Source organism: Schistocerca americana, chromosome 5 (assembly GCF_021461395.2).
Source record: "Schistocerca americana isolate TAMUIC-IGC-003095 chromosome 5, iqSchAmer2.1, whole genome shotgun sequence".
Lineage (NCBI taxonomy): Eukaryota > Metazoa > Arthropoda > Insecta > Orthoptera > Acrididae > Schistocerca > Schistocerca americana.
The window spans coordinates 668,411,634-668,427,922 of NC_060123.1; positions in this window are offsets into that span (position 1 = coordinate 668,411,634).

Below are 16,289 nucleotides of genomic sequence, written 5' to 3' on the forward strand. Positions count from 1 at the left end.
CACGCGGTTTAATTTTTCACTGTCATTAAGGTCGATAAGTGAGGGGGAGGGTACATGTTAAACTGGAACTCTTTTACACATAAAATTTTGACCGAAGTTTTGCGCATGCGAAAGAGTTGTGCCAAAATGGTGCTGGAAAACCTCGCAGCTGAGGCGAAGGACAATCGAAGGAACGTGTGCGTTCAGCTTCTTCAGAGGATTGATAATGACGATAAAAGGTGACGAATTCTGGATTTGCGAGTACGATCCTGAGAAAAAAAGGCAAAGTGAGGAGTGTCACATTGAGACACCTGCTCGATCGACAGGTAAAAGCTCGAGTGAACAAATAAAAGATCAAAACAACTCTGAATTCCTTTTTCCACAGTAGAGGTATCGTGCATAAAGAATTCGTTCGTCCTGACCAGACTGTCAACCACGTGTTTTACAAGGATATGCATGAGAGACTCAGGAAAACGGTGAATCGAGTGAGACCGGACATTGCAGACAAGTGGATGCTGCATTATGACAACGCCCCATATCACACGATCACTTTTCATCACGGAATTTTGACTTCAAAAGGAATTCCCTTTGTTCCACAGTCCCCTATTCATCTGATCTGAGTTCTTATGACCTTTTTCTTTCCCCGAAATTGAAAAATGTCTTAAATCGATGTCAGTTTGTGACTCCGGGTAACAAACACAAGGGTGTGACTGACATGTTACAGGCCCTAGCAGATAAGCCTTTTAGTGGTGCTACCAAGACTAGCCGGTGTATAGCTGCCGAGGGGAACTACTTCGATGGGGACAAAGGCGTTGTTTAAAAAAAATAAGAACTTAGGCGGATAACAAACCAGTCTCATTATACAGGGTGATTCAAAAAGAATAAAAGAAATAGCCCACCATCCGCAGTGTACTAAAATGCCTCGGATGGTGCTCTCATAAGATTATCCGAATGGGTTGCAGTTTGTTCGTTCAGTTTTCGTATAACATATCCTTCTGGTTGGCAGACAAGTATATCCATTGTTGCATATGAAGCGTGACGATTGGGTACCCATGCGATTGCTGCATGACTTTTCCACGGTGGAGGTTCGAGTCCTCCCACGGGCATGGGTGTGCGTATTTGTCTTTAGGATAATTTAGGTTAAGTAGTGTGTAAGCTTAGGGACTGATGACCTTAGCAGTTAAGTCCTATAAGATTTCACACACATTTCAACATTTTTTTTTTCCACGAGCCTCTCGTGTCATCTGCATACGCCTGCACGCCATATTTATGTGAAGCACTCGAGGTTAGAATGGACGCGTCGCTTATACATCTACATCCACACCATACTGCGCAAGTCACCCAACTGCGTGTACCAATGGCTACGTCTGGGACCACTATCGGATCCCCCTCTACCCAGTTCCACTCACCAATGGCTCGCGGGTTGGTCTGGAGAGAAGGGACTGAACTACAGTGTCATCAGTTCCTGACGCGTGGGAGGGAAGGAGTAAGCTTCTGCATTGGCTGTAGTATCTTGAATTTTCTCGTCGTGGTCATTACGCGAGATGTATGTGGGAGAAATTAATACTGACTCTTCCTGGAAAATGCTCTCTGGAAATTCCGATCGTAAACCTCCCCTGACGCCTCTCTTGTAACGTCTGCCATTGGACGTTGTTGAGCATCTTGGTAGCACTCTCGCGTCGCGCCGATTAAACGATCCCGTGACGAAACGCGCAGCTCTTCGTTAGATATTCTCTATCTCTTCTATCAGTCCTGCCTGGTAAGAATCCCATACTGATGAACAATGCCCAAGATGTGGTCGAGCAAGCGCCTTATAAATCACTTCTTTCGTGGCTGAGTAACATTTCCTTAAAGTTCTTCCTAAGAATCACAGTTCAGCATCTGCTTTTCCTACAGTTTGTTTCATGTGGTCATCCCACTTAAGGTCGCTCTGGATAGTTACTTCCAGATATTTTACGGTAGATATTATTTCCAGCAGTTTCTCATGAACAGCGTAGTTGTACAATAGCGGATTTCTTTTCCTACGTATGCGCAATATGTTAATTTATTTACGTTCTGGGTCAACTGTCAGAGCCTGTGCCATTCGTCAATCTTCTGCAGGTCGTTATGCACAACGATACTGTCTTCTGGCGTTGCTAGTTTCTTATACACAACCGCGATGGCTACGAGCAGTCTTAAAGGACATCCGACGATTTCTACTACATCGTTTATATACACTGTAAACAGTAATGGTACTTGGGGCACACCGTTAAGAACGGCGTGTTGAGTTCTATCTGCAAGGGAATCATGCATCCAGTCAAAAATCTGGTCCAATACTCGATAAGCTCGTATTTTTTCACTAAACGGCTGTGCGGTACGGTGGTAAATGCGTCCCTGAAGTCAAAGAACGTAACATGAAGTTCATCGTTGTCTACAGCGTTATGAATGTCTGGAAGGAACAGAACGAGATGGGTTTCGCAAGGTCTCTTTTCGCGGAATCAGTAATGGCTTTTATAAAGGAGATTTTCGTTCCCCAAAAGTGTCTTCAGTATCAAATATGTTCCATATTTCTACAACAGATTAACATCAACAATATAGATTTATAAGTGTGTTGCGCCTGTCCTACGACGCTTCTTGAAAACGGAAGTGGTCTTTGCTTATTCCCAGTCGCTAGGTAGCCTTCGTTTCTCCAGCGATCTACGATGAACTGCTGCTAGAATCGGAACAACTTCTTTCGCATAGTCTTTGGAAATATTGTAGCTACCTCATCTGACGCGAAGCAGAAGTAATTCAATGGCTAATGCATATAGTGTGCCCGATAGTGGGCATGCCTGCATCAGATGTCGAGGAAAGGTTATGGCTGATGTGTAGGACGGATTGATCCTAATTCTGGAATTGGTCCCAGAGAAGTGGACCTCGGATCTGTAAAAAGCACTGGAATCATTCACAATACAAGTGTGCGACTGGTCACGGTCGTGACCGAAACATTTTGTGAGCTCTAGACGTGCGAAATATCCATAGAGAAAGCGCGGGTCACGCGCGAATCAGGCACACAGCAGGTAGTAGCTCTATGTAATGCTCTGCCAGATAGCTCGCCAATTACTTCTGACGGGACGGCCGGTCTTCTTGTATTCGTATAAAATTACTCACGGCTTACCCAGTTGGACACTGCTACTAGTATTAAAAATTTTGCGTGATACTTCAAATGTGAAAAAACGAATTCGAAAAACCCTTTTTGCAAACCACCACTGAGTCCGAAAACATTGATAATGCGAAACCCAGTGTAAGGTTTTCTCACATGGCGTTCTGAAAGCTATGGATAAAGGCAATCACATGGACACAAATTTTTCGAATTCCGAACAGCATTTGACTCGGCACTACTTATTGACAAAAGTACGAATAGATGAGATATCTAACAACATTTGTGACTGGACTGAGGATTTCTTAGTACGCAAGACGTTGCATGTTAGTTTGCACAGGGACTCATCGACAGATATAGAAGTACAGCCAAGGAGCTGTGTTTTTCACGTTGAATATTAATTGCTTAGCAGACAACATTAAATGAAACCTCAACTTAAACAGCAATTTCATCATGTGTGTTTTTTTCTGAGTGTGGAAATACCACTGTGACACTGGACGAGGATCACAGAACAATGCACATCTGGAAAATATTTAATCTGAGGGACCGTTGTGCTTTACACCAAATGTGGTACAATAATCGAACTATGAACATTTGCTAGTGCTGTCTAACCTGGAACTTCATGGCATCAAAATTGTGTGTGTGTGTGTGTGTGTGTGTGTGTGTGTGTGTGTATGTGTGTGAATGTGATGATGCCAATTTACACAATTCACCTGAAAATATTTGCGTAATTTTTTACGCAGAAGTGACGCTTACATAAGCTTTTGAATATGACGCCATTTCAAGCAATTCAAATCAAGGTTATGCAATTTTTGGAAATGGAAATACCGTATATCATTGAACATGTTGCCATTTTTACAAAATCCAAGTGTTTGGCAGCCCCATTTTAATACCCTCTAAAATACTACAATGTGATTGTCTGGAGAGAGGGAGGAGATGAGCGGAGGGAAGGGAAGGAGGCATGAGGACGTCATTCAAAGGAAGCGTGGCTAATCACGTGACAGATTAGGCGCGCGTGGCTTGCTGTCACCTTGAAGTGAGACGCCGCCGCCCCTGCATGTAGGCAACCTGCATTAGCTGCTGCTCCGCCATCAGTGGCATCGCACGGTTCAGTATCACATTTAAGTGTTAAGTGGCCCAGAGTACTGGCTGTAGATGATGCTGTTATCTATATACAAGAGGTATATCAAAAAAACCTGCAAAAATATTTATTCATATCTTGTTAAGAATTCTAAGTGACGCAGGGACTGTCATCTTGTTTTGAAAGTTTGAAAATGTAAAACTGTGCACTTAAAAAAAGAAAAGAGTCGTATCCTGTGTCTACAGCATCAATCAATCACAGTTATAGTCGGTCGACTCGTCGATATAACTTTTTTTGTGGATGTTGTTGTTGTTGTTGTCTTCAGTCCTGAGATTAGTTTGATGCAGCTCTCCATGCTACTCCTTCCTGTGCAAGCTTCTTCATCTCCCAGTACCTACTGCAACCTACGTCCTTGTGAATCTGTTTAGTGTATTCATCTCTTGGTCTCCCTCTACAATTTTTACACTCCACGCTGCCCTCCAATACTAAATTGGTGATCCCTTGATGCCTCAGAACATGTCCTACCAACCGATCCCTTCTTCTAGTCAAGTTGTGCCACAAACTTCTCTTTTCCCCAATCTTATTCAATACCTCCTCATTAGTTATATGACCTACCCATCTAATCTTCAGCATTCTTCTGTAGCACCACATTTCGAAAGCTTCTGTTCTATTCTTGTCCAAACTAGTTATCGTTCATGTTTCACTTCCATACAGGGCTACACTCCATACAAATACTTTCAGAAACGTCTTCCCGACACTAAAAGCTATACTCGATGTTAACAAATTTCTCTTCTTCAGAAACGCTTTCCTTGCCATTGCCAGTCTACATTTATATCCTCTCTACTTCGACCATCATCAGTTATTTTGCTCCCCAAATAGCAAAAGTCCTTTACTACTTTAAGTGTCTCATTTCCTAATCTAATTCCCTCAGCATCACCCGACATAATTCGACTACATTCCATTATTCTCGTTTTGTTTTTGTTGATGTTCATCTTATATCCTCCTTTCGAGACACTATCCATTCCGTTCAACTGTTCTTCTAAGTCCTTTGCTGTCTTTGACAGAATTACAATGTAGTCGGTGAACCTCAAAGTTTTTATTTCATCTCCATGGATTTTAATACCTACTCCGAATTTTTCTTTTGTTTCCTTCACTGCTTGCTCAATATACAGATTGAATAACATCGGGGAGAGGCTACAACCCTGTCTCACTCCCTTCCCAACCACTGCTTCCCTTTCATGTCCCTCGACTCTTACAACTGCCATCTGGTTTCTGTACAAATTGTAAATAGCCTTTCGCTCCCTGTATTTTACCCCTCCCACCTTTAGATTTTGAAAGAGTGTATTCCAGTCAACATTGTCAAAAGCTTTCTCTAAGTCTACATATGCTAGAAAGGTAGGTTTGCCTTTCCTTAATCTAGCTTCTAAGATAAGTTGTAGGGTCAGTATTGCCTCACGTGTTCCAATATTTCTACGGAATCCAAACTGATCTTCCCCGAGGTCGGCTTCTACCAGTTTTTCCATTCGTCTGTAAAGAATTCGCGTTAGTATTTTGCATCCGTGACTTATTAAACTGATTGTTCGGTAATTTTCACATCTGTCAGCACCTGCTTTCTTTGGGATTGGAATTATTATATTCTTCTTGAAGTCTGAGAGTATTTCGCCTATCTCATACATCTTGCTCACCAGATGGTAGAGTTTTGTGAAGACTGGCTCTCCCAAGGCCGTCAGTACTTCTAATGAAATGTTGTCTACTCCCGGGGCCTTGTTTCGACTCAGGTCTTTCAGTGCTCTGTCAAACTCTTAACGCAGTATCATATCTGCCATTTCATCTTCATCTACATCCTCTTCCATCTCCATAATATTGTCCTCAAGTATATCGCCCTTGTATAGACCCTCTATATACTCCTTCCACCTTTCTGCTTTCCCTTCTTTGCTTAGAACTGGGTTTCCATCAGAGCTCTTGATATTCATACAAGTGGATCTCTTTTCTCCAAAGTTCTCTTTAATTTTCCTGTAGGCAGTATCTATCTTACCCCTAGTGAGATAAGCCTCTACAACCTTACATTTGTCCTCTAGCCATCCCTGCTTAGCCATTTTGCACTTCCTGTCGATCTCATTTTTGAGACGTTTGTATTCCTTTTTTAGGGATATGATATAGTATAATCATGTAGACTCAAGCGTAGGGAAGGCACATGGCAGACTTCTTTTCATTGGAAGTTTAGGAGAGCCTGCTTACAAATCACTTGTTCCTTCCACTCTAGAATACTGCTCCAAGTATTTGGGCTCATACCAAATACGACTAACAATGAATGTTAAATGTGCGCATAGACCACGGGACAGTGACACGGAAATTGAGAAAAATTGCATTTTCTGACGCGTGAAAGTGAACACAAATTATCCCGTGAAAGCGTACTTACAACGTTCGAAAACCACTATTAAGCGAAGAATCTGGGGATCTCCTTCATCCCCATACGTTCACTGCCGTAGCAAGCGCGATGACATTAGTCATCTGAAGCATGCACAGAACCATTTTAGCTGCCACTCTTCCCGTGTTTCATAAGCGGTAGGAACAGGAATAGACCCTAACATGAGAAACTGTGCTACGTGCCCTCTGCTACGCACTCCGTATGGGTTTGCAGAGAATGTAGATAACAGATAGCCAATTGACAATTGACAATATTGAAACCAGGAGTGAATTACGTATTCTCAGCATTTCTTGACTACACGTATTACACAATAGTGACCATTGCTGTAGCTGTACATCTTAAAACCAAGACGAAAAAGTAAAAACAGAGATCGAAGAAGAGATTGTTGTCGAACAAGGAAAATGTGGGGATTCAGAGCTGACTACTTGATACCGAATGGTTAGGCTGCTCGAATGTCGGGAGTGTATTGGAGAGCTGCAATTCGGTTGCAGCTGTGTGTGTGTGTGTGTGTGTGTGTGTGTGTGTGTGTGTGTGCGCGCGCGCGTGCGTGTCGGCAACTCTAGTGTTACTGGCGCCACCCGAGCCGCCGTAATCTCCACCGTCACCCGAGCTGCCCAGTCCCGGTGCCAATAACGTTGCTTCCCCCGGAGCCTCGCTCTAAAGTGTTCACAGTTAATAAAACTCTACACTCGTCGCTCTGCGCTCCGCCTTCTGCCTGTCGCAGCGAGACTTTTCTTCTCCGACGTATCACGTGACGGACGAGACGAGCGACGTAGTGGACTCTGCTCTACCGTTGAAATATATTGCTCTCATAGACTGCCTTTCACAGGTATATTTATTGCTGTGTTCAGACGTGAGATACAGAAACATCGCGAGATATGCGCGGTTGAACATAAACGCAAATCTAGCCAAGCCTGCAGGCTGCGTTGTTGTGTTAGACCACGAACGCCGCCTGTGCAGTGTTCTCCATACGTTACAAGTGCCCATTGTTGTCAGAGCAGTGTTCAGTGCAGTTATGTCGGCGCCAAGAGAAATACAACGTGGGCAAATTGCGGAACTCGTTTGGTGGATGCTCCCGTAACCAAAGCAGCTAAACTGTTTGGTGTTTCAAGAGGCACCGCATTGACGATTTATGTCGCCTAAAACGAACATCAATATCAACAAAAGCAAAACGGGGATAATGGAATGTAGTCGAATTAAGTTGGGTGATGCTGCGGGAATTAGATTAGGAAATGAGACACTTAAAGTAGTAAAGGAGATTTGCTATTTGGGGAGCAAAATAACTGACGATGGTCGAAGTAGAGAGGATATAAAATGTAGACTGGCAATGGCAAGGAAAGCGTTTCTGAAGAAGAAAAATTTGTTAACATCGAGTATAGATTTAAGTGTCAGGAAGTCGTTTCCGAAAGTATTTGTATGGAGTGTAGCCATGTATGGAAGTGAAACATGGACAATAAATAGTTTGGACAAGAAGAGAATAGAAGCTTTCGAAATGTGGTGCTACAGAAGAATGCTGAAGATTAGATAGGTAGATCACATAACTAATGAGGAGGTATTGAATAGAATTGGGGAGAAGAGGAGTTTGTGGCACAACTTGACAAGAAGAAGGGACCGGTTGGTAGGACATGTTCTGAGGCATCAAGGGATCACAAATTTAGCATTGGAGGGCAGCGTGGAGGGTAAAAATTGTAGAGGGAGACCAAGAGATGAATACACTAAGCAGATTCAGAAGGATGTAGGTTGCAGTAACTACTGGGAGATGAAGAAGCTTGCACAGGATAGAGTAGCATGGAGAGCTGCATCAAACCAGTCTGAGGACTGAAGACCACAACAACAACAACGAAACGAAACGGGAAAAGCATCATCCACTAAGTCACAATGCTAAGGGAAGTGTGTGTCGAGTGATCCGGAAAGGTCATTGAATAGGACTGTGAATAAAATTTGAGGACGACGGCGGCAGAAGTCACTGCAGAACTGAATGTCGCACTCGCAAACCGTGTCAGCACCAAAACTACACGAAGGGTGATCCAGAAGCAGGGAATTACTGGGGGAGCTGAAATTTCACGACTCATCAGTGACGCGAATGCCCGTAACAGGAAAACGTGGTGCCGAAGACTTAAAGTCTGTACAATGGAATATGTCGTTTGGTTGGAAGATTTTGGTTTCATGGTATTTCTAACTACTAGCCTAGTTTATGCTCCAAGAGTGAAATATGGTAGGGGTTCGGTGATGATTTTAGTAGCTGTATCGTGGTATTTCATGAGGCCTACGGTTACTCTGCAAGGGCACATTACTGCCAAAGATTGTGTGACCATTTCGTCTCAACAAGTCTACCACATGGTAAAATATCCCCCAATGTTGATGCTGTCTTCCACGATGACAGAGCCTGTGCTGACGCAGCTCATATCGTCCAGGACTGATCTTGTGAGAACGAAGATGAATTCTAACATGTCCCCTGCCACGACAGCCACCAGATCTCAATGTTATTGAGCCTTTGCTGCCTCCTTTGAGGAACTTATCACTACTTTGCCGACAGATTGTATAAGATTCGCTTGAAAACCACATAGCACGTGTATTTATCCGTTTCGAGGCAACTGGAAGCTGTTTTGAATGCCAACTGGTTTGCTACACCGTATTAAGCATGTTAATTAGCTTTGTTTTTGCTGTTCCACATTTTTCTCCACCTCCGTACCTGAAGCAGCAGTATAATGGGCGACGTCATAACTGCATCACTTCTTGTAAGTCAGTATTTTGTTTTAATTTAACGTCTCTCAGCGATGTAACTAACGCTGCAGTAGATTTCACATCAATTTATGAAACTTGAACCACCATGCGGGAATCATCAGGAGTGATAGTTTTTTTATGGTCCATAACCAAATAAAAATAATTGAAGGTTGTTTCGCTCATCTCCGTAAAGTTGATATCAGTTTCCTTGTTTACTGTTGCGTGTATTTTGAAAGTTTTCGGGCTAAAATTGGATATACGAGCACATCTGTTTAATATTACGTATTTTAGCCTAACTGATTAGCATTTAATATACGAGCATTTCTCATTAATAATTTATATTGCATGTACATGTTAATGAGTAAGACTCACTAAAGATGTTCAAATCACAAAATCATAACTCTCAAAAGGATTATTCTTTCACCAAAATCGCACACCAGGTAACGAATCTGACTGCATAAAGAAATCTTATACTATCTGTTACACTATTTTATACCTAACCACTTCTGAAACATCCTAGCAGCCCTGTGATATTAGAAGACAATTTGCCACCTGCATGTAATCTTGTGCGTAGTGTGCTTCATCCTGGAACAGAAAGATGAAAGACAACGAGAGGCGGTGGAATACCTTGCAAGTGCATTGAACCAGCCGGTGCTGACCACGTGGTTCCTAAGATATGGCATCTCTTAATCTGAATACTCTCTTTCTGGTCTCTTGCTGAAATAATTTTATCTTCAGACTGAACGGCAGTTTTAACAAAAACGATCGAAGTTGCTGGCATATAAAGAACAAGAGCGTAACGTATCGATTTCGACACAAATTAACAAGTTCAAAGAAAGGTAAAGTATGAACCCATTATTTATACGTATTAGGACTAAACTCGAATTACGTTTAGCAAAATGCACCCATGTTCATCACATCCCGGAGCTTCATTAACCACAGCTTGGTAAGACATGGTTAGATAGCATGTGGTACGCAAGATCACAAGTTTACGAAAAAAATTTACTCTTTAAAATGTTATTCTTTCAACGTAACAGATTCCTGTTTATTTGCCAACAGCAGTTCAATTACAAGAGAACATGGCAAGAAACTCCAACAACGTCTTGACGCGCCAGTAGACGAAACATTAAACAAATTGAAATAATTACAATAAAATAATGCAGGGCATGTTATTTATATGATGAATCAATAATATAACGTGATAACTAATTTGTCATCTGAGGGCCATGTGGGCTTCTAGGAACCACTACACTAATAGAGTCTAGTTTCATGAATCAATTTACACAATGTTACTCTAACAGTTAATCTGACAGTAGATCTAGCGTTCTATGACAAATATAGCCGTGCATTGCAGACTGCAGTGGTGGCGTGTGAAGTCCAAGTGGCGTCTTCTACATAAGTGTGTGAGCCAGTGGCTCCTTCCTTGCCGTTTCCGTAGGCCAAGATAAACCAATTTTCTTGTGGTCACAGATTCTGCTCAGTTCGACCGTCACTTGTCTTAATGACCAGTTATTAAAATCATACCTTTGACTAACACGATAGTCAGAGTACGTGCCAAAAATGAAAAGCTCTTTACGATGAATGGAGAGTTCTCCCCCCCCCCCCCCCAGTCTCTCTCTCTCTTTCTCTCTACCCCTCCCTCCCTTCCTCTTTCTCTCTCCCTCCCTCTCTCTCTCTCACACACACACACACACACACTCTGTCTCTCTATCTGCGTGTGCCTAATGCACATGCAACTTGGTAATGATAATAGATACGAATACCAATATCTATCATAGAAACCCGATTATTCGCTGTTGATGAGCCAGCCTTTCATATCAGTAACCTTTCACATTCCTGCTGGTTGACAGCTATACTCGTCATTTGAGTGTAACTGCTACATGCTATATTATCAACGATCTGGCTCATATACTCGTATCTGTGCCTCCCCTTTCTACATCTACTTCTACATCTATACTCCGCAAGCCGAAGGGTATTTTGTGTACCACTGGCAGTGCCTCCCTTTGCCGGCCGGAGTGGCCGTGCGGTTCTAGGCGCTACAGTCTGGAGCCGAGCGACCGCTACGGTCGCAGGTTCGAATCCTGCCTCGGGCATGGATGTGTGTGATGTCCTTAGGTTAGTTAGGTTTAAAATTAGTTCTAAGTTCTAGGCGACTGATGACCTCAGAAGTTAAGTCGCATAGTGCTCAGAGCCATTTGAACCATTTGAGCCAAGTGCCTCCCTTTCGTGTTGCAGTAGCGCGTAGTTTTCGGGAAGATCGATTGTTAGTAAGCCTTCGCGTGACCTCCGATCTCCTTAATTTTACTTTCATTGTCTTCTCACGACCTGTATGTGTGAGAGGAAGCAATATATTAGTTGAATCTTCGAGTAATGCACACTCTCGGAAGTTTAACAGTAAGCCAAATCGTATTTCAGATCGTGCCTGTTGCAGCTTCTACCACTGGGGTTGCCTGAGCATCTCTGCACTTTCTAAATGAAACTGTTATAAAAAATGCTGCTATTCTTTGAATTTTTACTATTTCCCGTCGGTTCTCTTTTCCGTTATCCCTTCCACTACTGTTTTCATGAATTAATATGTGCTCAGTCACTCTACACTTCGATTCTTTAGTTCATTATTAGCTTTTAGCTTGGACTCCTGCTTCATATGTTTGGACAATAGTAGCTGTTTCTTGTTATAAAGTCCCATTTTCTTTGTGCAAACTACGTAAGTGTGTCTTTCTTGCGCCTCCTTTATTTATTTATCCTACTTCCATGATACCAAAATTAATTCTTCTCTTCAAGAATCTCTTGTCTAAGTTTAACATTTATGTATCTAGCGTATCTACCTTATACGGACGCCATTAGTTTACACTTCGCTTAGATGCATATTAGGTACTCCAATTATTATCCCTGATTCGTCAGTGGTTACCAAAACGGCAGGGCATATGCCCGCTATCTCCCGCGCATTCTTTCTTGTTATCTGGATATAGCGCTGCTAAAAACCGTAATGCTTATGTGGAACCAACACGATGGATGTCCAGTTGTCCTGTACATTATGCTTTGCATGCATATCGTGTTCCAAATTTAAGATATTTTACCCAATGAATTGGTCGCAGAGGCACAACGGATTAGTGTGCTCCCTTTGCTGATTTAATTTCTGTGGACCATTTTCTTTCGGGATGCGTACATAAATTCCAACAGCTTCAGAGAGCATGAAGGGACATAAACATCGGTGACAAAAATCTTGGGATACCTCCTAATATCGTGTCGGACCTCCTTTTGCTCGGATAGTACAGCCGCTCGACGTAGCATGGACTCAAGAAGTCGCTGGAAATCCGCTAATGAAATATTGAGGCATGCTGCCTCTACAGCCGTTCATAATTGCGAAAGTGTTGCCGGTGCAGGATTTTCTGCACGAACTGACCTCTCGATTATGTCCCGTAAATGTTCGATGGCATTCATGTCTGCCGATCAGGGTGGCCAAATCATTCGCTCGAATTGTCACAGATGTTCTCGCTGACAACTGGGTGGCGCAGTGGTACAACACATTGCGAACCACGAAAATATCATTGTTGCTTAGGAACATTAAGTCCATGTTTGGCTGCAGATGGTCTCCAAGTAGTCGAACCAATCATTTCCAGTCAACGATCGGTTCAGTTGGAGCACAGGACCCAGTCCATCCACGTAAACGCAGCCCACACCGTTTGGAGCCATGAGCAGCTTGTACGATACCTTGCTGACAACTTGGGTCCTGCGCCGTACCCGAACCCTGCCGTCAGCTCTTATCAACTGAAATTGGGGCTCATCTGAGCAGATCACGGTTTATCAGTCGTCTAGGGTCCAAACGATATGGTCAAGAGCCCAGGAGAGGCGCTGCAGGCGGTGTCGTGCTGTTAGCGAAGGCACTCGAGTCTGTCGTCTGCTGTCATGGCCTATTAATCTAGCCGCACTGTCCTAAGGGATACGTTCGCCGTACGTCCCACACTGATTTCTGGTGTTATTTCACGCAGTGTTGCTTGTCTGTTAGCACTGACCACTCTACGCAAACGCATCTGCTCTCGGTTGTTAAGTGAATGCCGTCGGCCACTGCACTGTGAGAGGTAATGCCTGACATTCGGTATTCTCGGCACACTCTTGACACTGTGGCTTTGGGAATACTGAATTCCCTAACGATTTCTGAAATGGAATGTGCCTAGCTCCAGTTACCATTCCGTGTTCAAAGTCTGTAAATTCCTGTGGTGCAGCCAAAATCACGTCGGAAACCTTTTCACATGAATCACCTGAGTATAAATGAGAGGTCTGCCAATGTACTGCCCTTTTATACGTTTTGTACGCGATTCCATCGCCATCTGTATATGTGCATATCGCCATCTTATGAGTTCCGCCATCTCAGTGTATGCAATGCGTACACGATCGATGTGCAGTGCGTTACACCTTGCTTGCACGTCGTATTCTTAACTGGAGGTATCTCGCCGGATGGACTGGTCGTAGAGGAACCGTTGATTGGCCTTGTCGGTCTGCTGTCTTATCTTTTGTCGACCTTTTTCTTTGGGGATGTATAAAATAAGTTATCTATAGCGATATTCCAGCATCTTCAGAGAAAATGAGATACATATTTTGCGGCGGCCGGTGTGGCCGTGCGGTTCTAGGCGCTTCAGTCTGGAACTGCGTGACCTCTACGGTCGCAGGTTCGAATCCTGCCTCGGGCATGGATGTGTGTGATGTCCTTAGGTTAGTTGGGTTTGAGTAGTTCTAAGTTCTAGGGGACTGATGACCATAGATGTTAAGTCCCATAGTCCTCAGAGCCATTTGAACCATTTGAACATATTTTGCTTGCTTGTGATTCACTTCAGCAAGCAGCGCTGGGAACACCGATGGATCCTTTCATTCAGCACTATGACTAGTATATCAAGGTACATGGCCACTTACTTTCATCACCATTGAACGTTCCACTTCTTTTGCGCCCACAGTGGATCACAGTACAACAAAATGTGTTTCCGTTTCTTATTAAGCTGGATGGTGTGTTTACTTGGATACGTAATACTGTTTGAAAGTGGTCTGCTGTTGACTACTTGAATGTCATGTATTCGTACGCGAGTAGCTAAGCACCTGCATGACTCAAACACCTTACATTCAATGTGTCCTTCTGCTAGAATAGCTTTGTCTTTGGATAGGAACTGCAAGGGACGTCTCTAGCCAGTTCTTTGAACGCTGAGTCTAGCCATTGCTTTAAACGCTGAGTCTGACCAGCCAATAAAATTGCTTGGCGGTAAGATTTGAGTTCACTACGGCAGCATGGACTGCCAGACAAAGACTCTTTGTCATTACAAATGTAATGTATTGCGAATACATAGAAAGAAGGATCCTTTATTGTATGATTATATGATAGCGGAACAAACATTGGTAGCAGTTACTTCTGTAAAATATCTGGGAGCATGCATGCGGAACGATTTGAAGTGGAATGATCATATAAAATTAATTGTTGGTAAGGCGGGCACCAGGTTGAGATTCATTGGGAGAGTGCTTAGAAAATGTAGTCCATCAACAAAGGAGGTGGCTTACAAAACACTCGTTCGACCTATACTTGAGTATTGCTCATCAGTGAGGGATCCGTACCAGATCGGTTTGACGGAGGAGATAGAGAAGATCCAAAGAAGAGCGGCGCGTTTCGTCACAGGGTTATTTGGTAACCGTAATAGCGTTACGGAGATGTTTAATAAACTCAAGTGGCAGACTCTGCAAGAGAGGCGCTCTGCATCGCGGTGTAGCTTGCTCGCCAGGTTTCGAGAGGGTGCGTTTCTGGATGAGGTATCGAATATATTGCTTCCCCCTACTTATACCTCCCGAGGAGATCACGAATGTAAAATTAGAGAGATTAGAGCGCGCACGGAGGCTTTCAGACAGTCGTTCTTCCCGCGAACCATACGCGACTGGAACAGGAAAGGGAGGTAATGACAGTGGCACGTAAAGTGCCCTCCGCCACACACCGTTGGGTGGCTTGCGGAGTATAAATGTAGATGTAGATGTAGATCTTCCGGTGGCTGCCGTGAATGTACTGACTTGTAAAGAATAGAAGCTTTTTCTTGTGATACTGAGATAGGCACATTGAAGCTACGTAGTCCAGGAGCTTGGTGAGGCGGTTGCTGGCTCACATTTATTTGCATAATGTCAATGATTTTTAAGGTTTACGTACGTGAGGTATTTTGCAGCTGTATTTCATGTGAGCAAGCGACTAGAATTCGCGTAGGAATTGATATCTAAGCTCTCTTCAGTCCTCGGAGCGTAGATGTCGCTTATCTCACTACTTTCCCCCACTCATTAAATAAGTTTACAGAGTTTTATATGAATAACGTGTTGCTTTTCCGCCCTTTGTAATGGCTTGGGTCTGTAACGACACGTGATTCGTTGAAGGACATTTGTATGCAATGTTCATGTGATTTTGAAACCACGGAATTGAGGAGTCTAAGGTAACAGTAATGAGTGTGGGCTGTAACGAAGTGATTAAGTGTGCGGATAGCAACAAGGGTGTTTTAAGTGCAGCAGTATCCGCCCCATTCGGTGCTAAAGGGTGCTGCGTTGAGGCCGGAGAGCCTGGGACTTTTGTATCGTGCAGAGTGGAGCTCTGACAGCGTTGTTGTTTCAGTTACTACAGGGAATTCACAAGAAGTTGTTAACAGTTGTGTTGCAGATGTTGTGACATAAACGCTGCGGGGACATATATTTCCTCAGACGCAGAGTGAATGGTGGAAAAGGAAAAGGAGATGAGTTCGTAAAATAGATGATCGAGTTTACAGGGTGAATCTGTTGAAGAGTATGTGCCAGAGGTTCAGGACCTAGAACGAGCGAAGATAGTGCGTCACAGCCTTGCGGGACAGGCAGGTTATGTGCGCAGCCAGATGTTTACAGTGCAGTCGCAGTCTGATGCAAGCGATGAGTATGAAGTGGGCGAACGGTGCAACCGGAGGCTGCAAATAAACGTT